This window comes from Somniosus microcephalus, unplaced genomic scaffold (assembly GCF_052327205.1).
Source record: "Somniosus microcephalus isolate GS21.2 unplaced genomic scaffold, FLI_Smic_1.0 scaffold1, whole genome shotgun sequence".
NCBI lineage: Eukaryota > Metazoa > Chordata > Chondrichthyes > Squaliformes > Somniosidae > Somniosus > Somniosus microcephalus.
The window spans coordinates 3408018-3434453 of NW_028225188.1; the positions used below are offsets into that span (position 1 = coordinate 3408018).

Here is a 26436-nt window from a genome sequence, read left to right on the forward strand (position 1 = left end):
CGTCCTACTGCGGAAGCACGTGAGGTTCCATAAGACGGACCCCCTGGTCGAGAGGGTGAGCCTCCTCCATGCCAACCCTCAGTATGCTTACGTGGTGTACCCGGACGGGCGGGAGGACACAGTCTCCATACGAGACCTCGCACCTTCGGGTGCTCCCGAAACACCCCCCTCGCCATCCACCACTACCCACGCCTACCCCCAGTACGCTTACGTAGCGTACCCAGACGGGCGGGAGGACACAGCCCCCACACGAGATCTCGCACCTTTGGGTGCCCCTGAAACACTACCATTGCCATCCACCACTACCCACAACCCAACCCCGCTAGACGGCATGCCGCAGCCCCAGGACCCGTCATTGACCACCCAACCACTCAATGAGACGCCAGACTCAACGTTGGATGCTGCACCATCACCGCTGCCACCACGACGATCAGGACGGCATACAAAGCCACCTGATAGACTTACTTACACGAACCTTTAGTACACTTCACCCCGCCGGACTCAATTTTAAACAAGGGGTGAATGTGGTAAACCACTGTTGTTGTTGTTGTTGTTGATACACACTGTTGTACCTATGCATGCCTCAACATGTCTCGGCTGGCTCCACCCACACAGGCCCAGGTATAAAGGTGATTGACCTGCAGCCCCCTGCTTCTTGGAACCCAGTCAACCACGAGAGGCATGCTCTGTTCTTTGCTAATAAAAGCCTTTAGTTACTCTCTTAACTCTCAGTCTTTTATGAGTAATTGATAGCGCATCAGTTACATAATACCCAGTCTAAGATGGCCTGATCTCTAGTTGGTTCCTTGACATATTGGTCCAGGAAACCATCCCGTAAACACTCCAGGAATTCCTCCTCCACAGTATTGTTACTAATTTGGTTAGCCCAATCTATATGTAGATTAAAGTCACCCATGATAACTGCTGTGCCCTTATTGCATGCATCTCTAATTTCCCATCTAATTGTCTCTTTGAGATGTTTCTTCAATCTGGACTATTTCGGGAGTAAGTGCTCTTATGCTACAGAACGATGGATGAATTTTCTTGAGCGGAGACTGTTTCGGGACTGATTGCTGTTTTGCTCCAGATCGATGGGATTGTGATTTTATCTGAGCAACATTTAAAATCTTGAAAGCCCAGTAGTCGTGGCTGAGTGGTTAAGGCGATGGACTAGAAATCCATTGTGGGTCTCCCCACGCAGGTTTGAATCCTGCCGACTGCAGTTCTAGCATTGTTCATCCCATTTCATTTCAAAATGGAATTAAACACTAGTACAATAGCAAGATGCTGGAAATCTGAAATAACAGCAGAAAATGCTGGAAAAACTCAGCAGGCCAGGCATACATCCATGAAAAAAAAAATAGTCTGCAGTTGGGTGGAATTAAATCCCCACTTTTCAACACCTAGAAGTTTTTCACTTTTTCATTGATCTGCAAGTATGCACGAAATATACGGTCGGAAATAGAACAATAATCAGGCAAATCAGGGTATAAACTAATTTGGCAGGGGTCCATCCTTTCCTGATATGTATACCCTTGCATTTCTGGTATCATCCTTGTAAATCTTCCCTGTACCCTCTCTGTGTCTGTGTGTTTATGCGTGTGTCTCTCTGTGTCGGTCTGTGTGTCTCTATGTGTGTGTCGGTCTGTGTGTCTCTCTCTGCTCTGCTCAACTCTGTGGCAAGGTGGAGCTTGAAGGCCCGATTCTCTCAGAGACAGTCCACAAACAATCCCAGCACCAGGATGGCCGAGTGGTTAAGGCGTTGGACTTAAGATCCAATGGGTTTATACCCACGTGGGTTCGAACCCCACTCCTGGTAATTTTTAAATTTAAGATTCATTTCCTTTCATCCTGCTCAATGACACCCGTTTCTCATCATCTGATTCTCCAACAAACAATGAGATGTTTATAGATATGGAAAGAAAGATCTCATATCTAATTCTTAAAGTCCTATTTTGGCATCTGCTGAATCTGCATTTTTCTCTCACTCTCTGTCACTCTCAACTAACAAAGAGAAGGGATCGTGAAATGTTTTTACATCTTTCAGTCTCCACCACTCTCTGTCTCACTAGCTGTGTCCCTCTTATTCTCTCACTCTCTCTTTTTCTCCCTCTCTGTCTCTCTCTGTCTGTTTCTCTGTCTGTTTCTCTCTGTCTATCTTGCTCTTTGTCTGTCTCTGTCTTTGTCCCTGTCTCTCTCTCTGTCTCTTGCTGTCTTTCTCATTTGTCAAGTTCTGTTCACAGCTCGATTCTTGCAGTGACGAATGTGTCAATTCCTTGTTAGTGTAGCGATGAGTATTCCCGCCTGTTATGTGGGAGATTGGGGTTCAATTCCTCGATGGGGAGGCTGATTGTAACATTCCAAATTTTAAACCTTTGGGCAACTCCTTAGAAACCTCCTTGGAAAAGTAGAACAGAAAAAAACCCAACTAAAATAATTTAAAAGATTTACTGACATATGAAGAACTGTATAACAACTTCCTGCACCAGTTCCTGGTTAGTATAGAGCTCTCTCTCTCTCTGTTTCCCTCTCCCTTTTGTGTGGGGCGCGGAGGAGGGAGAGAGTGACAGAGAGAAAGAGATTAACAGGGTTACGGACAAAAAGCGGGGGGTGGGACTGAGCACGACTGCCCTTTCACAGAGACATCACAGGCACGACGGGCCAAATGGCCTCCTTCTGTGCTGTAAGTTTTTTATGAATCCATGAAACTCAGAAAAGCTTATTAAATATGGGACATACCGACACATATAGAGAGCAGACACACATGTCAGTGTGTGAGTGTGTGTTTGAGTCTTTGTCTCAAGCACTGTATAACTACTTCCTCTACCAGGTCCTTGATAGTATAGTGGTGAGGATTCAATTCCCCGACAGGTTCTCTCTTGTGTCCCTCTCTCAGTCTCCCTCTTTGTGTCTCCCTTTCTCTCTCTCAGTCTCTCTCATTGTGTCTCCCTTTCTCTCTCTCTCTCTGTCTCTCTCTCACTCTTTGTTTCCCTCTCCTTGCTCACTCCTCCCTCTGGGTCTGGTGAATGAGCCCAGGTCTGTCCACAGCGCCATTCTTGCTCTGCGCTTCTGCAGTGAACGCCCAGCAGTGACTTTGGTCAGTTTAGTGGAGTATCCTCGCCTGTTGCACAGGTGAGCAGGGTTCTGCGATGGGGTGAAATGCATCTTTAAGATGTGAAATAGTAATTAAATTGGTTCGTGTTAAAAAGCGAGGGAGGAACATGGAAGAGTGAAAAAATGCGAGAGGAGATTGTCTCTTTGGGAATTTTCTTGAGCGGAGACTGTTCAGGGACTGAGTGCTGTTTTGCTCCAGAGCGATGGATGATTGCGATTTTATCGGAGCAACATTTCAAATCTCACAGACCCAGTAGTCGTGGCCGAGTGGTTAAGGCGATGGACTAGAAATCCATTGGGGTCTCCCCGCGCAGGTTCCAACCCTGCCGACTACGGTTCCCAGCGTTTTCATCCCACTTCTTTTCAAAATGTAAGCAAATCCCTGGAGAACTAATCCTGAGTTCAGCGGAATTCAATCCCACAACTTTCAACACCTCGAGATTTTTCTCATTTTCATTGATCTGCAAGTATTCACCAAATTTACTGTCAGAAATGGAACAAAAATCAAGCAATTTATCGACAGTATTTCTCTCTACCTGTCTGTCTCTGTCGATGTCTAAGTCACTCTGTGTTTATGTGTATGCCTGTCTGTGTACATGTGTGGCTTTCTGTTCCTGTCTGTGTGTGTCTGCCTGTCACTCAAGTAACAAGCGGGGATACTTTCCTCAGCCTTCACGTCCTTATCTGAGGAAGGATGTTCTTGCCATGGAAGGAGTTCAGCGAAGATTCACCAGGCTGATACCTGGGATGGCAGGAATGACGTATGAGGAGAGATTGGGTCGATTGGGCTTGTACTCGCTGGAGTTTAGAAGAATGAGAGGGGACCTCATTGAAACTTATAAAATTCTGACATGACTGGACAGACTAGATGCTGGAAGGATGTTCCCAATGATAGGGGAGTCCAGAACCAGGGGTCACAGTCTAAGGATAAGGGGTAAGCCATTTAGGACAGAAATGAGGAGGAATTTCTTCACCCAGAGAGCGGTGAACCTGTGGAATTCTCTACCACAGAAGGCAGTAGAGGCCAATTCATTAAATATATTCAAGAAGGAGTTGGATATATTTCTTAAGGCTAAAGGGATCAAGGGGTATGGGGAGAAGGCAGGGACAGGGTACTGAATTTGGATGATCAGCCATGATCTCATTGAATGGCGGAGCAGACTCGAGGGGCCGAATGGCCTAATCCTGCTCCTATCTTCTATGTTTCTATGTCCGTCCTAAAGTGCGGTTCCCCAGAATTGGACACAATACTCCCGCTGGGGCCGAACTAGTGTTTTATTATCTTTCGCACTTCTGCCTTCACCCCTGCCCCTCCCTCCTGGAACCACGATAGGGTTCCCCTTGTCCTCACCTTTCACCCCATCAGCCTCCACATTCAACGGATCATCCTCTGCCATTTCCGCCACCTCCAGCGTGATCCCACCACCAAACGCATCTTCCCCTCACCTCCCCTTTCAGCATTCTGTAGGGTCTACTCCCTCCGCGACATCCTAGTCCACTCCTCTACCACCCCCAGCACCCCTTCCCCTTTGCCCGGCACCTTTCTGTACATGCACAGGAGATGCAACACCTGCCCTTTTACCTCCGCCCTTCCCACTGTCCAGGGCCCCAAACACCCCTTCCAGGTGAAACAGTGATTTACTTGTACTTCTTGCAATTTAGTATACTGTATTCGCTGCTCACGATGTGGTCTCCTCTAAATTGGGGAGACCAAACGCAGATTGGGTGACTGCTTTGTGGAACACCTCCGTTCAGTCCGTAAGGGTGACCCCGAGCTTCCGGTCACCTGTCATTTCAATTCACTGCTCCATTCCCACTCGGTCCTCGCCATCCTTGGCCTCTTACACTGTTCCACGGAAGCTCAACGTAAACTCGAGGAACAGCACCTCATCTTCCGATTAGGCACTTTGCAGCCCTCTGGAAACATAGAAACATAGAAGATAGGAGCAGGAGTAGGGAATTTGGCCTCTCGAGCCTGCTCCGCCATTCAATGAGGTCATGGCTGATCATCCAAATTCAGTACCCTGTCCCTGCTTTCTCCCCATACCCCTTGATCCCTTTAGCCTTAAGAAATATATCCAACTCCTTCTTGAATATATTTAATGAATTGGCCTCAACTGCCTTCTGTGGCAGAGAATTCCACAGGTTCACCACTCTCTGGGTGAAGTAATTCCTCCTCATTTCTGTCCTAAATGGCTTACCCCTTATCCTTAGACTATGACCCCTGGTTCTGGACTCCCCGATAATCGGGAACATCCTTCCTGCATCTAGTCTGTCCATCCTGCCAGAATTTTATAAGTTTCAATGAGATCACCTCTCATTCTTGTAAACTCCAGTGAGTACAAGTCCAATCGACACAATCTCTCCTCATACGTCATTCCTGCCATCCCAGGTATCAGCCTGGTGAATCTTCGCTGCACTCCTTCTATGGCAAGAACATCCTTCAACATAGACTCAACATAGAGTTCCACAATTTCAGATCATAACCTCGGCCCCTATCACACACATATATATATGTTTGTTTGGCCCTTTTTTTTCTTCGCTCCCACATGGCAGCTGTCCTTCATTCTGCCAGCACAATTCACACCCCATCTGGAGCCATCCTTTGTTCCGTAACCTGTCCCATTACCACCTCCGCTCGCCTTGAATATCTCTTACAGTCTCTCAATGTCTCTTAATCTCTCCTGCTTTCTATCCTGTCACTGACCTTCCCTTTTGTTCTTTCAGCCCCGCCCCCTTTTCCCAGCCCCTAACTTGCTTCACAATCTGTCCCATTTCCTGCTTTTTTCCAGTTCTGACGAAAGGTCATCGACCTGAAACGTTAACTCTGTCTCTCTCTCCATGGATGCTACCCTGGCCTGCTGAGTTTTATCCAGCGTTTTCTGTTGTTATATCGAATTTTCAGCAACCGCAGTATTTTGTTATCGTATAAGTGTTTCACGATTCAATTCCCTGACTGGTTCTCTCTGTCTCTCTTTTGTCTCTCTCTCAGTCTCTCTCTTTGTGTCTCCCTTTCTCTCTCTCAGCCTCTCTCTCTCGCTCTTTGTTTCCTTCTCCTTGATCACTCCTCCCTCTGGGGCTGGTGAATGAGCCCAGGTCTGTCCACAGTGCCATTCTTGCTCTGCTCTTCTGCAGAGTGATGCGCCTCAATAACTTCAAGGCTCAAAGTTAACTGGATAACACTAGGCTTTTATTAGCAAAGAAAGATGCCTGTGTCTTCACCTAGCATTCTGCTGTTCTGCTGCAAGACAAGCCTGGGCTTGTCTTAAGTAGGGCCAGGTATGGGCGGAGCTGACACACCCAATGGGGAGAAAGGGGGCGGTGCACTATATACAATACAAGGTAAAAACACAGGAGCAGGCAATACAATATATGTAGTTAAATACAGAGTCTGATGAATGACATATTTCATCACATTCACCCCTTCTACAGATTTAGTCTGTCCGGGGGTGTGATAGTCCTCTGTGACCGACGTAACGGTTGCGGTGCCGTGGGTGCCGGCTGGGTGTCCCGGGTGACCTCCTGGGTCTCTGCCGGGGGCGCCACCGGGGTTGTTGAAGGAGTAGGTGGTGGGGGTACCGTTGGCTGGTGTTCTTCCGGGGGTGATGAAAGAATAGTGGGTGGAGTGGGTGGGTAATAGTTGTTGTGGTTGTTGTCGTTGTTGCTGTTGTTGTTGTAGTCATTGTCGTTGTTGCTGTTGTTACCGGCTGGGGCGAGGTCTTTTATGGACACAGTGTCCTCCCGTCCGTCGGCGTGCCGGACATACGCATATTGTGGGTTGGCGTGGAGCAGGTGCACTGGCTCCGTGAGAGGGTCTGTCTTGTGGCCCCTCACATGCTTCTGCAAAAGTACCGGACCTGGGGTGGAGAGCCATGACGGTATGGATACGCCTGAGGTGGATTTCCGGGGAAACACAAACATTAGCTCATGAGGCGTGGCATTAGTGGCGGTACACAATAGTGACCGTATTGAGTGGAGCACATCTGGGAGGACTTCCTGCCAGCGGGAGATAGGGAGGCCCTTGGTCCTTAGAGTTAGAGTGACTGCCCTCCATACTGTCCCGTTCTCTCGCTCCACCTGACCGTTACCCCGGGGGTTGTAGCTGGTGGTACGGCTCGTGGCAATCCCCTTGGACAGCATGTACTGGCGTAGCTCTTCACTCATGAAGGACGCCCCCCTATCCGTGTGGATATAGCTTGGCATACCAAACAGGCAGAACAGGCTGTTGAGGCATTTAATGACTGTGGCGCTGGTCATGTCTGGGCAGGGGAAGGCGAATGGGAAACGGGAGTATTCGTCCACAATGTTCAGGAAGTAAACATTGCGGTCGACAGACGGGAGGGGGCCCTTGAAATCTAAGCTAAGCCGCTCAAAGGGCCGTGTAGCTTTGATTAGGTGGGCTCTATCAGGGCGGTAGAACCGAGGCTTGCAATCAGTGCAAGTGCGGCAGTTCCTGGTCAGAGACCGAACTTCCTCAATCGAGTAGGGTAAGTTGCGGGACTTTATGAAGTGGAACAGCCGTGTGACCCCTGGGTGGCAGAGGTCGTTGTGGAGGGTCTGTAGCCGATCCCCGGTGGCGTTGGCACACATCCCTCGTGAGAGGGCGTCGGGGGATTCGTTAAGGGCCCCCAGCCGGTATATGATGTCATACTCGAAGGTGGAGAGCTCGATCCGCCACCTAAGAATCTTATCATTTTAAATCTTCCCCCTCTGTTTATTATTGAACATAAACGTTACCGACCGCTGGTCGGTAAGTAGGGTGAAGCGTTTGCCGGCTAGGTAGTGCCGCCAGTGGCGCACTGCCTCCACGATGGCTTGGGCCTCCTTTTCCACGGAGGAGTGTCTGATCTTGGGCCCCTGGAGGGTCCTCGAGAAGAAAGCTACGGGCCGCCCCGCCTGGTTGAGGGTGGCCACCAAGGCAAAGTCAGACGCATCACTTTCCACTTGAAAGGGAGTGTTCTCGTCCACTGCCTGTAGCGTGGCCCGCTCAATATCCTTCTTAATGCTTTTGAAGGCAGCATGGGCCTCAGCAGAGAGCGGGAAAGAGGATGCTTTCAAGAGGGGGTGGGCTTTATCGGAGTAGTTAGGGACCCATTGGGCATAATACGAGAATAACCCCAGGCACCTTTTCAGGGCTTTGGGAGTGTTGGGCAGGGGCAGCTCCCGTAGGGGGCGCAATTGGTCGGGGTCTGGTCCGATTTCCCCATTCTCCACCACACTGCCTAGTATGCAGAGGCGCGTGGTGTTGAAAATGCACTTGTCCTCGTTGTAGGTGAGGTTGAGTTTTTGTGCGGTTTTCAGAAACCTCGCGAGGTTTGAGTCGTGGTCCTGTTGGTTGTGGCCGCAGATGGTGACGTTGTCGAGATAGAGGAAGGTTGCCTGCAAGTGGTACCATGCGGTCCATCTCCCTCTGAAAGACCGAGACCCCATTCGTCACCCCAAAGGGGACTCTGAGGAACTGGTAGAGGCGTCCGTTTGCCTCGAAGGCGGTGTACGAACGGTCCTCTGGTCTGATAGGGAGCTGGTGGTACGCAGACTTGAGGTCGATAGTGGAGAACACCCGGTATTGGGCAATTTGGTTCACCATCTCGGATATGCGGGGTAGCGGGTAGGCGTCTAGTTGGGTATAGATGTTGACTGATTGACTATAGTCAATCACCATCCGCTTCTTCTCGCTACCCCTCACCACCACCACTTAGGCGTGCCACGGGCTGTTGCTGCGTTCAATAATGCGCTCCCTCAGGAGCCTGTCTACCTCGGTCGCGATAAACCGCCTGTCCTCCCAGCTGTACCTCCTGCTTTTGGTCGCTATTGGCCGGCAGTTAGGGGTAAGGTTCGCGAATAGCGAAGACGGCTTTACCTTCAGGGTAGCCAGACCGCACACTGTGAGGGGCGGCTGGGTCCCACCGAAATTGAATGTGATGCTTTGGTGGTGGCACTGAAAATCCAGGCCCAAGATCACGCTCACACATAAATCCTTCATAATTAACAGTTTAAAATTATTATATACAGTGCCTTTAACGGACAATCGTACCGCGCAGTAACCCGCAATAGTTGATATCTGGGTTTTGTCGGCCATAGAGATCGTGCCCTGAGTAGGGACTATAGTTAGAGAGAGTCGTTGTACCAGACCAGGGTGAATGAAGCTCTCCGTGCTCCCGCTGTCAATTAAACATTTAACCTTGCACCCGTTTACCTCGATGTCCACCATCGATTTGGATAGTGGGTGCGGTCTGGACTGGCCCACTGTGATCGATGCCATTGTAGGGCCCTGATCGGGACAAGATGGTGGGCCACACGAGGCCGGGTAAGATGGCATCCACGATGTCTGCTCGCGAGATGGCGGACCCCACAAGGTCGGACAAGATGGCATCCAAGATGGCCACTCCCACGGCGCGCACGCGGCGGTGGCGGGTTTGCCTGTGGGGTTCCCTCTGCACACCTTCCCAAAGTGCCCCTTCTTACTGCACTTACAGCAGGTGGTGCCTTTCGCCGGGCACAGGTTCCTGGTGTGCTTCGGCTGCCCGCAGAAGTAGCATTTGGGGCCCCGATGCGTCGCGGCGGTCGTAGGGCTTCTGGGGGGAGAGCAGGGCCCCGACGGTGTTGGGCTACCGGGCGGAGAAGATGTCTTCCAACATGGCGGCACCCTTGGTGTGTACGAGGCGGCGTGGGCTGCGCGGCCTGAAGAGTAGGAGTCAGAGTTCTTCTGAGCCACATCCAGCGATCGCGCTGTGTCCACAGCCTGTGTCAGATCTAGGCCCGTTTTCTCTAGCAGTCTCTGCCGGATGTAATTAGAGCTAAGGCCTGCGATAAAGGCATCCCGAATAAGCTCGTCTGTGTATACCGTGGCTTTCATGTCTTTGCATTTGCAGTCTTTGCCATAGCACTTTTAGGGTGACTAGAAAGTCCTCTCGCGACTCTCCGGGTCGCTGTGTGCAGGTAGCAAGCAGATGCCTGGCGTACACCTCGTTGGTAGGCTGCTGATAGTGGGCCTTTAGAATGTTGCAGGCATCCAGGGAGGTGGCGGCGTCTTGGATGAGTGGAAAAACCCGGTGGCTTACCCGATTCTGCAGGATCCCAAGTTTCACATCTCCGGTGGCTCTAGAGGCTGTGACGGCTTCAGAGTTGGCCATAAAAAATTCCAAGCACTGGAACCAGTGTCCAAACCGTGCCGATGCATCCGAAGCATGCGGGTCCAAATCCAAGCATTCCGGTTTCAAAAGTTGATCCATCGTTGAAAGTTTGCTAATAAAATTGATGCGCCTCAATAACTTCAAGGCTCAAAGTTAACTGGATAAAACTAGGCTTTTATTAGCAAAGAAAGATGCCTGTGTCTTCACCTAGCATTCTGCTGTTCTGCTGCAAGACAAGCCTGGGCTTGTCTTAAGTAGGGCCAGGTATGGGCGGAGCCGACACTCCCAATGGGGAGAAAGGGGGCGGTGCACTATATACAATACAAGGTAAAAACACAGGAGCAGGCAATACAATATATGTAGTTAAATACAGAGTCTGATGAATGACATATTTCATCACACAGAGAACGCCCAGCAGTGACTTTGGTCAGTTTAGTGGAGTATCCCCACCTGTTGCACGGTTGAGTGGGGCTCTGCGATGGGGCAAAATGCATCTTTAAGATGTGAAATAGTATTTAAATTGGTTTGTGTTAAAAGGCGAGGGAGGAACATGGAAGAGTAAAAAATTGTGAGAGGAGATTGTCTCTTTGAGAATGTTCTTGAGCGGAGACTGTTCAGGGACTGAGTGCTGTTTTGCTCCAGAGCGATGGATGATTGCGATTTTATCTGAGCAACATTTAAAGTCTGACAGACCCAGTAGTCGTGGCCGAGTGGTTAAGGCGATGGACTAGAAATCCATTGGGGTCTCCCCGCGCAGGTTCGAATCCTGCCGACTACGGTTCCTGCATTTTTCATTCCATTTCATTTCAAAATGTAACCAAATCCCTGGAGAACTAATCTTGAATTAAATCCCACAACTTTCAACACCTCGAGATTTTTCTCGTTTTCATTGGTCTGCAAGTATTCACAAAATTTATGGTCAGAAATGGAACAACAATCAGGCAAATTACCGACAGTGTTTCTCTCTACCTGCCTGTCTCTCTCGATGTCTAAGTCACTCTATGTGTGTGTCTGTGTTGATGTGTATGTCTGTCTGTGTACATGTGGGACTTTCTGTTTCTGTCTGTGTGTGTCTGCCGGTCACTCGGGTAACAAGCGGGGATAATTTCCTCAGCCTTCACCTCCTTCCTAAAGTGTGGTTCCCCAGAATTGGACACAATACTCCAGCTGGGGCCGAACTAGTGTTTTATTTAGGTTTAGCATAACTTCCTGGCTTGTGTACTCTGTGCCTCCATTTACAAAGCCCAGGATCCCATCTGCTTCATTAACTGCTTTGTTAACCTGTCCTGTCACCGAGGAAATCTCTGCTCTGCTCAACTCTGTGGCAGGGTGGGGCTTGAAGCCCCGGTTCTCACAGAGACAGTCCCTACAGGTGACTAGCACCAGGATGGCCGAGTGGTTAAGGCGGTCGGACTTAAAATCTACTGGGTTTATACCTGTGTGGGTTCGAGCCCCACTCCTGTGTAACTCTTTAATTTAAGACCTATTTCCTTTCATCCTGCTCAATGACACTCATTTGTCATCAGCTGAATCTCCATGCAAACAAACAATGAGATGTTTATAGATACGGAAAGAAAGATTTCATATTTACATGTAATTCTTAAAGTGCTATTTTGGAATCTGCTGAATCTGTATTTTTGCTCACTCTCAACTAACAAAGAGAAGTAATCGTAAAATGTTTTTATATCTTTCAGTCTCCACCTCTGTCTCACTATCTGTCTCTCTGTCTCCCTCTCATTCTGTCACTCTCTTTCTGTCTCTCTGTTACACATTTGTCATACGCCTCCTTTTTTGTCTCTCACTCTGTCTGTCTCTCTGCCTGTCTCTCTGTCTCTGTATGTCTCTCTGTCTTTGTCTGTCTGTCTGACTGTCTTTCTCTGTCTGTCACTCTGTCTCTGTATGTCTCTCTGTCTTTGTCTGTCTGTCTCTCTCTGTCTTTCTCTCTGTCTGTCTCTGTCTCTGTATGTCTCTCTGTCTGTCTGTCTCTCTTTCTGTCTCTCTGTGTCTTTCTCTCTGTCTTTCTGTCTCTATGTCTCTCTGTCTTTCTCTGTCTGGCTCTCTGTCTTGCTCTGTCTGTCTCTGTCTTTGTCTGTCTGTCTGTCTGACTGTCTTTCTCTGTCTGTCACTCTGTCTCTGTATGTCTCTCTGTCTTTCTCTGTCCGTCTCTCTGTCTTGCTCTGTTTGTCTCTGTCTCTGTATGTCTCTCTGTCTGTCTGTCTCTCTTTCTGTCTCTCTCTGTCTTTCTCTCTGTCTTTCTGTCTCTGTATGTCTCTCTGTCTTTCTCTGTCTGGCTCTCTCTCTCTCTCTGTATGTCTCTCTGTCAGTCTCTGTCTGGCTCTCTCTCTCTCTCTGTATGTCTCTCTGTCAGTCTCTCTCTCTCTCTCTCTCTGCCTTTCTCCGTCTGTCACTCTGTCGCTGTCTGTCTCTCTCTCTGTCTCACTCTGCCCAGGTCTGTTCACAGGTCGATTCTTGCTCTGACAGCCTTCGCGTTCATCAATTCCTCGTTAGTATAGTTGTGAGTATCTCCGTCTGTTACGCGGGAGACTGGGGTTCAATTTCCCGACGGGGAGGAAGCATTTTTAACATCTCTGTCTGTAGGTGTCTCTGTCTGTTTCTCTCTCTGTGTCTCTCTCTGTATGGCTCTTTGTCTGTCTCTGTCTGTTTCTCTCTTTCTGTCTCTGTCTTTTTCTCTCTTTCTGTCTGTCTCTGTCTGTTTCTCTCCGTCTGTCTCTGTCTGTCTCTGTCTCTCACCCTCTGTCTCTCTCTCTGTGAGTGTCTCTCTCTTTGTCTGTCTCTCTCTGTCTATCTCTCTCTCTGTGTATGGCTCTCTGACTGTTTCTCTCTGTCTGTCTCTCTCTGTCTTTCTCTCTGTCTGTTTCTCTGTCTTTCTCTCTCTGTGTCTGTCTCTTTCTCTCTGTCTCTGTCTTTGTCCCTGTCTCTCTGCCTCTCTCTGTCTTTCTCATTTGTCAAGTTCTGTTCACAGCTCGATTCTTACTTTGGCAAACTGCATGTGTCAGTTCCTAGTTAGTATGGTGGTGAGTATCTTTGCCTGTCACGCAGAAGACCGGGTTTCAATTCCCCAATGGGGAGGACGAGTTTATCATTCCAAATTTTAAACCTTTGGCCAACTCCTTAAAAACCACCTTGGAAAAGTAGAACTGAAAGAAATCAACTAAAATAATTTTGAAAGATTTACTGGCATACGAAGAACTGTATAACTACTTCCTGCACCAGTTCCTCGTTAGTATAGAGCTCTCTCTCTCTCTCTGTTTCCCTCTCTCTCTCTCTGTTTCCCTCTCCCTTTTGTGTGGGGCGCGGAGGAGGGAGAGAGTGACAGAGAAAAAGAGATCAACAGGGTTACGGACTGTCTGTCTGTCTCTCTCTTTGTCCTCTCTATCTTTGTGTCTCTCTTTCTTTGTCCTCTCTATCTTTGTGTCTCTCTCTTTGTCCTCTCTATCTTTGTGTCTCTCTTTCTTTGTCTGTCTCCGTCTTTCTGTCTGTGTCTCTCTCTCTGCCTCTCTCTGTTTCTCTCTCACTCTTTGTTTCCCTTGATGTGCCTCAATAATTCCGAGACTTGATGTTAGCGAAACAAAACAAGGCTTTTATTAACTTAGAAAGTAACACGTAAGAGAGAGAGGTATCTTCCTTCTGGAGACTGAGGCCAGACTGAGCTAGCTTACAAAAGGGGCCAGGTATGGGCGGAGCCCTACACACACAGCACATTCCAGCACATTCCAATAAACAGTACAATGAGGACTGGGGGAAGGGAAATGACACTGAAACCGACCACAGTCACAGGCAGTGATGAATGGAATATTTCATCACATTCACCCCTTCTATGGATTTAGTCTGTTCGGGGGTTTGATAGTCCTCTGCGACCGACGTGGCTGTTGTGGTGCCGCGGGTGTCGGCTGGGTGTCCCCGGTAGTCTCCTGGGTCTCTGCCGGGGGTGCCGCCAGGGTTGTTGAAGGGGTAGTTGGTGGGGGTGCCGTTGGTCGATGTTCTTCCGGGGGTGATGAAAGAGTAGTGGGTGGGTAAGAGTTGCTGTGATCGTTGTTGCTGCTATTGCCGTGGTTGTTGTCGATGCCGGCTGGGGCGACGTCTTTTATGGACACGGTGTCCTCCCTTCCATCGGCGTGCCAGACATATGCGTATTGGGGGTTGGCATGGAGTAGGTGTACTGGCTCCATGAGAGGGTCCGTCTTGTGGCCCCTCACATGCCTTCGCACGAGTACCGGACCTGGGGTGGAGAGCCATGACGGCATGGATATGCCTGAGGTGGATTTCCGGGGAAAGACAAACATTCGTTCATGAGGCGTGGCATTAGTGGCCGTACACAATAGCGACCGTATCGAATGGAGCACATCCAAGAGGACTTCCTGCCAGCGGGAGATAGGGAGGCCCTTGGTCCTTAGAGCTAGAGTGACTGCTTTCCATACTGTCCCGTTCTCTCGCTCCACTTGGCCGTTACCCCGGGGGTTGTAGCTGGTGGTACGGCTCGTGGCGATCCCCTTGGACAGCATGTACTGGCGTAGCTCTTCACTCATGAAGGACACCCCCCTATCCGTATGGATGTAGCTCGGCATACCGAACAGGCAGAACAGGCTGTTGAGGCATTTAATGACCGTGGCGCTGGTCATGTCTGGGCAGGGGAAGGCGAATGGGAACCGGGAGTATTCGTCCACAATGTTCAGGAAGTAAACATTGCGGTCGACGGACGGGAGGGGGCCCTTGAAATCTAAGCTGAGCCGCTCAAAGGGCCGTGTAGCTTTGATTAAGTGGGCTCTATCTGGGCGGTAGAACCGAGGCTTGCACTCAGCGCAAGTGCGGCAGTTCCTGGTCAGAGACCGAACTTCCTCAATTGAGTAGGGTAAGTTACAGGACTTTATGAAGTGGAACAGCCGCGTGACCCCTGGGTGGCAGAGGTTGTTGTGGAGGGTCTGTAGCCGATCCCCGGTGGCGCTGGCACACATCCCTCGTGAGAGGGCGTCAGGGGATTCGTTAAGGGCCCCTGGCCGGTAAATGATGTCGTACTCGAAGGTGGAGAGCTCGATCCGCCACCTAAGAATCTTATCATTTTTAATCTTCCCCCTCTGTTTATTATTGAACATAAACGCTACCGACCGCTGGTCGGTAAGTAGGGTGAAGCGTTTGCCGGCTAGGTAGTGGCGCCAGTGGCGCACTGCCTCCACGATGGCTTGGGCCTCCTTTTCCACGGAGGAGTGTCTGATCTCAGGCCCTTGGAGGGTCCTTGAGAAGAAAGCTACGGGCCGCCCCGCCTGGTTGAGGGTGGCTGCCAAGGCGAAGTCAGACGCATCACTTTCCACTTGAAATGGAGTGTTCTCGTCCACTGCCTGTAGCGTGGCCTGCTCAATATCCTGCTTAATGCTTTTGAAGGTGGCGTGGGCCTCAGCAGAGAGCGGAAAAGAGGATGCTTTCAAGAGGGGGCGGGCTTTGTCGGAGTAGTTGGGGACCCATTGGGAATAATAAGAAAATAACCCCAGGCACCTTTTCAGGGCTTTGGGAGTGTTGGGCAGGGGCAGCTCCCGTAGGGGGCGCAATCGGTCGGGGTCTGGTCCGATTTCCCCATTCTCCACCACGCTGCCTAGTATGCAGAGGCGCGTGGTGTTGAAAACGCACTTGTCCTCGTTGTAGGTGAGGTTGAGTTTTTGTGCAGTTTCCAGGAACCTCTCGAGGTTCGAGTTGTGATCCTGCTGATTGTGGCCGCAGATGGTGACGTTGTCGAGGTAGGGGAAGGTTGCCTGCAAGTGGTGGTCATTGACCATGCGGTCCATCTCCCTCTGAAAAACCGAGACCCCATTCGTCACCCCAAAGGGGACTCTGAGGAATTGGTAGAGGCGTCCGTTTGCCTCGAAGGCAGTGTACGGGCGGTCCTCTGGTCTGATAGGGAGCTGGTGGTACGCTGACTTGAGGTCGATGGTGGAGAACACCCGGTATTGGGCGATTTGGTTCACCATTTCTGATATGCGGGGTAGCGGGTAGGCGTCTAGTTGGGTGTACCTGTTGATTGTTTGACTATAGTCGATCACCATCCATTTCTTCTCGCTACCCCTTACCACTACCACTTGGGCGCGCCACGGGCTGTTGCTGCGTTCAATAATGCGCTCTTTCAGGAGCCTGTCTACCTCGGTCGCGATAAACCGCCTGTCCTCCCAGCTGTACCTCCTGCTTTTGGTCGCTATTGGCCGGCAGTTAGGGGTAAGGTTCGTGAATAGCGAAGGCGGCTTTACCTTCAGGGTAGCCAGACCGCACACTGTGAGGGGCGGCTGGGACCCACCGTACTTGAGCGTGATGCTTTGGTGGTTGCACTGGAAATCCAGGCCCAAGATCACGCTCGCACATAGGTTCTTCATGATTAATACTTTAAAATTATCGTATACAGTTCCGTTAATGCCCAATTGTACCGTGCAGTAACCCAGAATGGTCGATGTCTGGGTTTTATCAGCCATAGAGATGGTACCCTGAGCAGGGACCACCTTTAGGGAGAGTTGCTGTGCCAGTTCAGGGTGGATAAAACTCTCCGTGCTTCCACTGTCAATTAAACATTTAACCCGGCACCCGTTTACCTCGATGTCCACCATTGATTTGGATAGCGGGTGCGGCCTGGTCTGGTCCACTGTGACCAATGCCACTGTAGGGCCCTGATCGATACAAGATGGCATCCACGCTGTCTGCTCATAAGATGGCGGACCCCACGAGGTCGGGCAAGATGGCGTCCAAGATGGCCGCTCCCACGGCGCACACGCGGCGGTGGCGGGTTTTCCGGCGGTTGGTTTTCCGGCGGGGTTCCCTCTGCACACCTTCCCAAAGTGCCCCTTCTTACCGCACTTAAAGCAGGTGGTGCCTTTCGCCGGGCACAGGTTTCTGGTGTGTTTTGGCTGCCCGCAGAAGTAGCAGTTGGGTCCCTGACGCGTCGCGGCTGTCGTAGGGCTTCTGGGGGGAGAGCGGGGCCCCGCCGGTGTCGGGCTGCCGGGCGGGGAAGATGCCTTCCAAGATGGCGGCGCCCTCGGTGCACACGTGGCGGCATGGACGGCGCGGGCTGAAGAGTAGGCGTCCGAGTTTCTCTGGGCCACATCCAGGGATCGCACGGTGTCCGCAGCCTGTTTCAGGTCCAACCCCGTTTTTTCCAGCAGTCTTTGCCGGATGTAAGTGGAGCTGAGGCCTGTGATAAAGGCATCGCGAACAAGCTCGTCAGTGTACACTGCGGCTTTTACATCTCGGCACTTGCAGTCTTTGCCAAGCATTTTCAGGGTGCTTAGGAACTCCTCCACCGATTCCCCAGGTCGCTGTGCGCGAGTAGCGAGCAGATGCCTAGCATACACCTCATTCGTAGGCTGCTGGTAATGCGCCTTTAAGATGTCGCAGGCGGCCAGGTACGTATCGGCGTCTTGGATGAGGGGGTAAACCCGGTGGCTTACCCAATTCCACAGAATTCCGAGTCTCATCCTCGCAGCGTCCGTAGCGTCTTTGACGGCTGCGGAATTGTCCAGGAAGAATTCCATACACTCAAACCAGTGTCCGAAGCGTGCTGATGCGTCCGGAGCATGTTGATCCAAATCCAAACGTTCGGGTTTCAGGAGTTGATCCATAGTGTTGAAAAATAAGTTAATAAAATTGATGTGCCTCAATAATTCCGAGACTCGATGTTAGCGAAACAAAACAAGGCTTTTATTAACTTAGAAAGTAACACGTAAGAGAGAGAGGTATCTTCCTTCTGGAGACTGAGGCCAGACTGAGCTAGCTTACAAAAGGGGCCAGGTATGGGCGGAGCCCTACACACACAGCACATTCCAGCACATTCCAATAAACAATACAATGAGGACTGGGGGAAGGGAAATGACACTGAAACCGACCACAGTCACAGGCAGTGATGAATGGAATATTTCATCACATCCCTCTCCTTGCTCACTCCTCCCTCTGGGTCTGGTGAATGAGCCCAGGTCTGTTCACTGCGCGATTCTTGCTCTGTGCTTAGCAGAGACTGCACAGCAGTGTCTTCCGTCAGTTCCTTGTAAAATATAGTGAAGTATCCCCACTTGTTACGTGGGAGACCGGGGCTCTAATTCCTCAAACGGGATGTGAGCATTTCTAAGATATCAGTCTGTAATGATGTATCCCAGTGTAAATTCAAGTTAAAAAGCTACAGTGAAAAACAGAAGAGTGAAAATTGCGAGAGAGGATTGTCTCTTTAAAAGTTTCTTCAATATAGACTGTTTCGGGGCGAAGTGCTCTTATGGTATAGAGTGATGGATGATTGCGATTTTATCTGGGCAACATTTAACGTCTCACAGACCTAGTAGTCATGGCTGAGTGGTTGAGGCGTTGGACTAGAAATCCATTGGGGTCTCTCTGTGCAGTTTTGAATCCTGCCGACTACAGTTCCAGCATTTTTCATCCCATTTCATTTCAAAATGTAACCAAATCCCTGGAGAACTAATCCTGAGTTGGGCGGAATTAAATCCCACACTTTTCAACACCTCAAAGTTTTTCACTTTTTCATTGTGCAAGTATGCACAAAATATATGGTCGGAAATAGAACCACAATCAGGCAAATCAGGGTTTAAACTAATTTGGCAGTGGTCCATCCTTTCCTCGCATTTCTGGTATCATCCTTGTAAATCTTCTCTGTACCCTCTCTGTGTCTGTGTGTCTCTCTGTGTCGGTCTGTGTGTCTCTCTCTGTGTCTGTGTGTCTGTCTGTGTCTGTGTGTTTATGTGTGTGTCTCGCTATGTCTGTGTGTCTGTCTGTGTCTGTGTGACTATGTGTGTGTCTCGCTCTGCTCTGCTCAACTCTGTGGCAAGGTGAAGCTTGAAGGCCCGATTCTCTCAGACACAGTCCACAAGCAATCCCAACACCAGGATGGCCGAGTGGTTAAAGTGTTGGACTTAAAATCCAATGGGTTTATAACCACGTGCGTTCAAACCCCACTCCTAGTAACTCTTTAATTTAAGATCCATTTCCTTTCATTCTGCTGATTCTCCAACAAACAATGAGATGTTTATAGATATGGAAAGAAAGATCCCATATGTAATTCTTAGTGATATTTTGTCATCTGCTGAATCTGCATTTTTCTCTCTCTCTCTGTAACTCTCAACTAACAAAGAGAAGGGATCGTGAAATGTTTTTACGTCTTTCAGTCTCCACCTCTCTCTGTCTCACTATCTGTTTCCATCTCATTCTCTCACTCTCTTTTTCTCTCTCTTTCTGTCTCTCACTGTCTGTGTCTCTCTGTCTATCTCTCTCTGTATGGTCCTCTGTCTTTCTCTGCCTGTCTCTGGCCCTCTCTGTCTGTCTCTCTCTGTCTTTCTCTCTCTGTCTCTTTCTCTGTCTTTCTCTCTCTGTCTGTCTCTCTCTCTGATTGTCTCTCCCTTTCTCTCTTTGTCCCTGTCTCTCTCTCTGTCTCTCTCTGTCTTTCTCATTTGTCCAGTTGTGTTCACAGCTCGATTCTTGCTCTGGCAAGCTCTGCACATGTCATTTCCTCGTTAGCCTGCTCCGCCATTTAATGAGATCATGGTTGATCGTCCAAACTCAGTACCCTGCCCCTGCCTTCTCCCCATACCCCTTGATCCCTTTAGCCTTAAGAAATATATCCAACTCCGTCTTGAATATATTTAATGAATTGGCCTCCACTGCCTTCTGTGGTAGAGAGTTCCACAAGTTCACCACTCTCTGGGTGAAGAAATTCCTCCTCATCTCTGTCCTAAAAGTCACACAAACCCAGTAGTCGTGGCCAAGTGGTTAAAGCGATGGACTAGAAATTCATTGGGGTCTCCCCACGCAAGTTTGAATGCTGCCGACGACGATTCCAACATTTTTCAAATCATTTCAAAATGCAACAAAGTCCCTGGAGAACTAATCCTGAGTTAGGCGGAATTAAATCCCACAACTTTCAACACCTCGTGATTTTTCTCGTTTTCATTGATCTGCAAGTATTCAGCAAATATACGGTCGGAAATAGAACAGAATTCAGGCAAATTACTGACAGTGTTTCTCTCTACCTGTCTGTCTCTCTCTCTCTCGATATCTAAGTCACTCTATGTGTGTGTCTGTGTTGATGTGTATGTCTGTCTGTGTACATGTGGGACTTTCTGTTTCTGTCTGTGTGTCTGCCGGTCACTCGGGTAACAAGCGGGGATACTTTCCTCAGCCTTCACCTCCTTCCTAAAGTGTGCTTCCCCAGAATTGGACACAATACTCCAGCTGGGACCGAACTAGTGTTTTATTTAGGTTTAGCATAACTTCCTGGCTTGTGTACTCTGTGCCTCCATTTATAAAGCCCAGGATCCCATCTGCTTTATTAACTGCTTTGTTAACCTGTCCTGTCACCGAGGAAATCTCTGCTCTGCTCAACTCTGTGGCAGGGTGGGGCTTGAAGCCCCGATTCTCACAGAGACAGCCTACAAATGTTAACAGCACCAGGATGGCCGAGTGGTTAAGGCGTTGGACTTATGATCCAGTGGGTTTATGCCCTCGCGGGTTTGAACCCCACTCCTGGTAACTCTTTAATTTAAGATCCATTTCCTTTCATCCTGCTCAACGACACTCATTTGTCATCTGCTGATTCTCCAACAAACAATGAGATATTTTTGATATGGAAAGAAATAGCTCGCAGGTAATTCTTAAAGTGCTATTTTGGCATCTGCTGAATCTGCATTATTCTCTCACTCTCTCTGTCACTCTCAACTAATGAAGCAAAGGGATCGTGAAATGTTTTTACATCTTTCAGTCTCCACCTCTCTCTGTCTGACTAGTGGTTTCCATCTCATTCTCTCACTCTCTTTTTCTCTCTCTTTCTGTCTCTGTTGCACATTTGTCATGCGCCTCCTTTTTTGTCTCTCACTCTGTCTGTCTCTCTGTCTGTCTCTCTCTCTCTGAATGTCTCTGTGTCTGTCTCTCTCTTTATCTCTCTCTGTATGGCTCTCTGTCTGTTTCTCTCTGTCTGTTTCTTTCTGTCTGTCTCTGTTTGTTTCTCTCTGTCTGTCTCTGTCTGTTTCTCTCTGTCTGTCTCTGTCTGTTTCTCTCTGTCTGTCTCTGTCTGTTTCTCTCTGTCTCTGTCTGTTTCTCTCTGTCTGTCTCTGTCTGTTTCTCTCTGTCTGTCTGTCTGTTTCTCTCTGTCTGTCTCTGTCTGTTTCTCTCTGTCTCTGTCTGTTTCTCTCTGTCTGTCTCTGTCTGTTTCTCTGTCTGTCTCTGTCTGTTTCTCTATGTCTGTCTCTGTCTGTTTCTCTCTGTCTGTCTCTGTCTGTTTCTCTCTGTCTGTCTCTGTCTGTTTCTCTCTGTCTGTCTCTGTCTGTTTCTCTGTCTGTCTCTGTCTGTTTCTCTATGTCTGTCTCTGTCTGTTTCTCTATGTCTGTCTCTGTCTGTTTCTCTCTGTCTGTCTCTTTCTCCCTGTCTGTCTCTGTCTGTTTCTCTCTGTCTGTCTCTGTTTGTTTCTCTCTGTCTGTCTCTGTCTGTTTCTCTCTGTCTGTCTCTGTCTGTTTCTCTCTGTCTGTTTCTCTCTGTCTGTCTCTGTTTGTTTCTCTCAGTATGTCTGTGTCTTTCTCTCTCTGACTGCCTCTCTCTTTGTCGCTGTCACTGTCTTTGTCCTTGTCTCTCTCTCTGCCTTTCTCATTTGTCAAGTTCTGTGCACAGCTCGATTCTTGCTCTGGCAAACTGTATGTATCACTTCATCATTAGTATTGTGGTGAGTATCCCCGCCTGTCACGTGGGAGACCGGCGTTCAATTCCCTGACAGGGAGGATGATTTTAACATTCCAAATTTTAAACCTTTGGGCAACCCCTTAAAAACCTCCTTGGAAAAGTAGAACAGAAAAAAAATCAACTAAAGTAATTTTAAAAGATTTACTGTCATACGAAGAACTGTGTAACAACTCCTGCACCAGTTCCTCGTTAGTATAGAGCTCTCTCTCTCTGTTTCCCTCTCCCTTTTGTGTGGGGCACGGAGGAGGGAGAGAGTGACAGAGAGAAAGAGATTAACAGGGTTACGGACAAAAAGCGGGGGGTGGGACTGAGCACGACTGCTCTTTCAATAGGACAGCACAGGCATGACGGGCCGAATGGCCTCCTTCTGGGCTGTAAGTTTCTATGAATCCATGAAACTCAGAAAAGCTTATGAGACATAACGACACATATAGAGAGAGCAGACACACATGTCTGTGTGTGTGTGTGTGTGTGTTCGAGTCTCTGTCTCAAGCACTGTATAACTACTTCCTCTACCAGGTCCCTGATAGTATCGTGGTGAGGATTCAATTCCCCGACATGTTCGCTCTGTCTCTCTCTTTTGTCCCTCTCTCAGTCTCTCTCTTTGTGTCTCCCTTTCTCTCTCTCAGTGTCTCTCTCTCAGTCTCTCTCTCTCAGTGTCTCTCTCTCAGTGTCTCTCTCTCAGTCTCTCTCAGTCCAATTCCAATTCAAATGCTTTATTGGCATGAAAGTTTACAGAGAACCATATTGCCAAAGCTTACATAGCAAAAAGGTACAGTTTTCCAACATTCTGTAGGTGTCAATCGATTTGACATTTGTTGGGTACATACAATATTACTTTTAAACAATATTAATTTTAAACAGTCTTTGTACTTCATTTGGTACGTTCAATATTAATTTTAAACAGTCTTAATTTTAAACAGTCCTCAGGTTGTGACATGTTGTTACATATTTGGCCCCAAGGTATGGTCTGTCTCCTTCTCCCAGGACTAATCTCAATTTTGACAGGTCATCCAATTCCTTGAAATCTGGGGTTGTTTGGCTTAGCTTGTTGAATAATATGTTTCTTAATGTGTTGAATTTTTCGCATTTTAGGAGGAAATGCATTTCTGTTTCAACCTCGCCGGCCAGACATTGATCGCATATTCTATTCTCTCTAGGCTGCCAGGATTTCTTGTATCTGCCTTTTTCAATTTCCAGTTGGTGGTCGCTTAGTCTGTACCTGGTGAGGGTCTGTCTCTGTTTTGTGTCTCTGATGGTCGTGAGGTAGTCTGCCAGTTTATATTCTCTTTTTAGGGCCCGGTAACATTCTAATCTGCTTTGGCTTTCGGTTATTTTGTTCCAATGTTCCAGGTAGGTTTCTTTGCATTGTTTAATGATTTGGTTCACTCGGATTGGTGTTTGGACGGCTGTGTTGGTCTGGGGCTGGTCAGGGTCCGGCTGAGTACTTATTTTCAGTAGCAGCTGACTCAGGGGACTCTTTTCTGGGTTTAGCTCTTGGGTCTGAAAGGCTTTGAAATGAAGGGTGTCTGGGGAGCTAGATTTGAGGTGATTTAGGAAGTTTAGTGCTCGTTTTTGGATGTTTATTATCAGTGGGTATCTGCCTAGTTCGGCTCTGCATGCATTTGTTGGCGTTTTTCTTTGGGTGTGAAGGATGCTTCGGCAGAATTCTGCATGTAGGGCTTCTATTGTGTGTTTTTCCCATTTAGTGTAGCTTTGGTGATTTAGCGGGCCCCATACTTCACTACCGTACAGTGCAATGGGCAGGATTATGCTGTCAAATATTTTAGCCAGATTTTGATTGGGATTTGGATGTTGTAGAATTTTCTTTTTATTGCATATAGGGCTCTTCGGGCTTTTTCTTTTAGTGCATTCACTGCTATGCTGAAGCTCCCTGATGCTGTAATAGTTAGACCAAGGTAGGTGTAGCTCATAGTGTGTCCTATAGTGGTATCACTGAGGGTAAACTGGTATTTGTTTTCCTGACATCTGGGCCTTTTTTGAAAAATCATGATGTTGGTTTTCTTTAAATTTACTGTTAGAGCCCAATTTTGGCAGTATTTGTCGAGTAGGTCTAGTTGTTGCTGTAATCCCTGTTCTGTGGGAGACAGCAGAACCAGGTCGTCCGCATAGAACAGGGATTTCACTTCTCCATCCAGGAGACGGAGACCTGGTGACTCGCTTTGCTCCAGCTTGTCTGCTAATTCATTTATGTATATGTTGAACAGGGTCGGGCTCAAATTGCAGCCCTGCCGGACGCCTCTTCTCTGGGTGAAGAAATCGGTGCGTTTGTCTCCAATTTTGACCCCGCATTTGTTTTTCAGATACATTGATTTAATAAGGTCATAGACTTTGCCCCCTATTCCACACTGAAGAAGTTTATAATAGAGCCCTTCGTGCCATATAGAGTCAAAGGCTTTCTTGAAGTCGATGAAACAGGCGAATATTTTCCCATTTTTTGTTTGGTGTATATGTTTTTCAATGAGGGTGTGAAGGGTATAGATATGGTCTCTCTCTCAGTCTCTCTCTCAGTGTCTCTCTCTCAGTGTCTCTCTCTCAGTCTCTCTCTCAGTGTCCCTCTCTCAGTGTCTCTCTCTCAGTCTCTCTCTCAGTCTCTCTCTCAGTGTCTCTCTCTCAGTGTCTCTCTCTCAGTGTCTCTCTCAGTGTCTCTCTCTCAGCGTCTCTCTCTCAGTGTCTCTCTCTCAGTCCCTCTCTCAGTGTCTCTCTCAGTGTCTCTCTCAGTGTCTCTCTCAGTGTCTCTCTCTCAGTGTCTCTCTCTCAGTCTCTCTCTCAGTCTCTCTCTCAGTGTCTCTCTCTCTCAGTGTCTCTCTCTCAGTGTCCCTCTCTCAGTCTCTCTCTTTGTGTCTCCCTTTCTCTCTCTCTGTGTCTCTCTCTGTGTCTCTCTCTCAGTGTCTCTCTCTCTGTGTCTCCCTTTCTCTCTCTCTGTGTCTCTCTCTCAGTGTCTCTCTCTCAGTGTCTCTCTCTCTGTGTCTCCCTTTCTCTCTCTCAGTGTCTCTCTCTCAGTGTCTCTCTCTCAGTGTCTCTCTCTCAGTGTCTCTCTCTCTGTGTCTCCCTTTCTCTCTCTCAGTCTCTCTCTTTGTGTCTCCCTTTCTCTCTCTCAGTGTCTCTCTCTCAGTGTCTCTCTCGCTCTTTGTTTCCCTCTCCCTGCTCACTCCCCCCTCTGGGGCTGGTGAATGAGCCCAGGTCTGTCCACAGCGCCATTCTTGCTCTGAGCTTCTGCAGAGAACGCACAGCAGTGACTTTCATCAGTTTAGTGAAGTATTGTCGCCAGTTGAACGGGGTTCAATTCTGCGATGGGACAAAATGCGTCTTTAAGATGTGAAATAGTTATTAAATTGCTTCGTGTTAAAAAGCAAGAGAGAAAAATAGAAGAGTAAAAAATGCGAGAGGAGATTGTCTCTTTGAGAAATTTCTTGAGTGGAGACTGTTTCGGGACTGAGTGCTCTTTTGCTGCAGAGCGATGGATGATTGCTATTTTATTCTGAGTAACATTGAAATCTTCGCAGAGCCAGTAGTCGTGGCCGACTGGTTAAGGCGATGGAGCAGAAATCCATCCGTGCAAGTTCAATTCCTGCAGACTACTGTTACCAGCATTTTTCATCCCATTTCATTTCAAAATGTAACCAATCCCTGGAGAACAAATCCTGAGTTCGGCAGAATTAAATCCCACCACTTTCAACACCTCGAGATTTTTCCAGTTTTCATTCTCTGCCCCACAGGGCTGTGAATGCTGAGTCTTTGAGTATATTCAAGGCTGAGATCGATAGATTGTTGGACTCTAGGGGAATCAAGTGATATGGAGATCGGGCGGGAAAGTGGAGTTGAGGTCGATGATCAGCCATGATCTTATTGAATGGCGGCGCAGGCTCGAGGGGCCAAATGGCCTACTCCTGCTCTTAATGTTTATGTTCTAACAATTCTGCACCTTCGCGGCTCATCAACAACCTTCTTTTTGGGGCCTCGGAGCCTATTTTCTGGCCAGAGCCAACATTCCCATCATCTTTTATCTTTTCTGAACTTATCTCAAGGGTTCTCTCGACTAAACGCCTCATCATTAGGAGGGCAACCAGCATAACCAGCGACACCGCCAACAGGAAAGCAGAGGCTCTTCTTATCCAAGGATCTTGTCCTGAATGTTGGCCATAAACTTGAGGTCATCCGAAACTCTGCTACCCGTGTCCGAACTCATACCAAGTCCCGTTCACCCATCGCCCCCTGTGCTCGCTGACCTACATTGGCTCCCGCCCCAGCAACACCTCGATTTTTAAATTCTCATCCTCGCGTTGAAATCCCTCGGGCCCCTCCCTATCTCTGTAACCTCCTCCAGCCCCTACAAACCCGAGATCTCTGCGCTCCTCCAATTCTGGCCTCTTACACATCCCTGATATCCATCGCTTCACCATTGGCGGCCGTGCCTTCAGCTGCCTGGGCCCTAAGCTCTGGAATTCCC

At 48.7% G+C, this 26436-nt stretch overlaps 6 non-coding genes across 6 annotated transcripts; all 6 read left to right on the plus strand.

The window, feature by feature from the left end:
• Positions 1-1736: 1736 nt before the first annotated feature.
• trnal-uaa (transfer RNA leucine (anticodon UAA)) lies at positions 1737-1819 on the plus strand. The gene has a single exon. It is a non-coding gene; the product is annotated as a tRNA-Leu (tRNA).
• A 1548-nt stretch (positions 1820-3367) lies between these two features.
• Positions 3368-3449, plus strand: trnas-aga (transfer RNA serine (anticodon AGA)). The gene has a single exon. It is a non-coding gene; the product is annotated as a tRNA-Ser (tRNA).
• A 7494-nt stretch (positions 3450-10943) lies between these two features.
• trnas-aga (transfer RNA serine (anticodon AGA)) lies at positions 10944-11025 on the plus strand. The gene has a single exon. It is a non-coding gene; the product is annotated as a tRNA-Ser (tRNA).
• A 603-nt stretch (positions 11026-11628) lies between these two features.
• trnal-uaa (transfer RNA leucine (anticodon UAA)) lies at positions 11629-11713 on the plus strand. The gene has a single exon. It is a non-coding gene; the product is annotated as a tRNA-Leu (tRNA).
• A 7408-nt stretch (positions 11714-19121) lies between these two features.
• Positions 19122-19204, plus strand: trnal-uaa (transfer RNA leucine (anticodon UAA)). The gene has a single exon. It is a non-coding gene; the product is annotated as a tRNA-Leu (tRNA).
• Positions 19205-20682: 1478 nt separating this feature from the next.
• Positions 20683-20765, plus strand: trnai-uau (transfer RNA isoleucine (anticodon UAU)). Its single transcript has one exon. It is a non-coding gene; the product is annotated as a tRNA-Ile (tRNA).
• The last annotated feature ends 5671 nt before the right edge of the window (positions 20766-26436 follow it).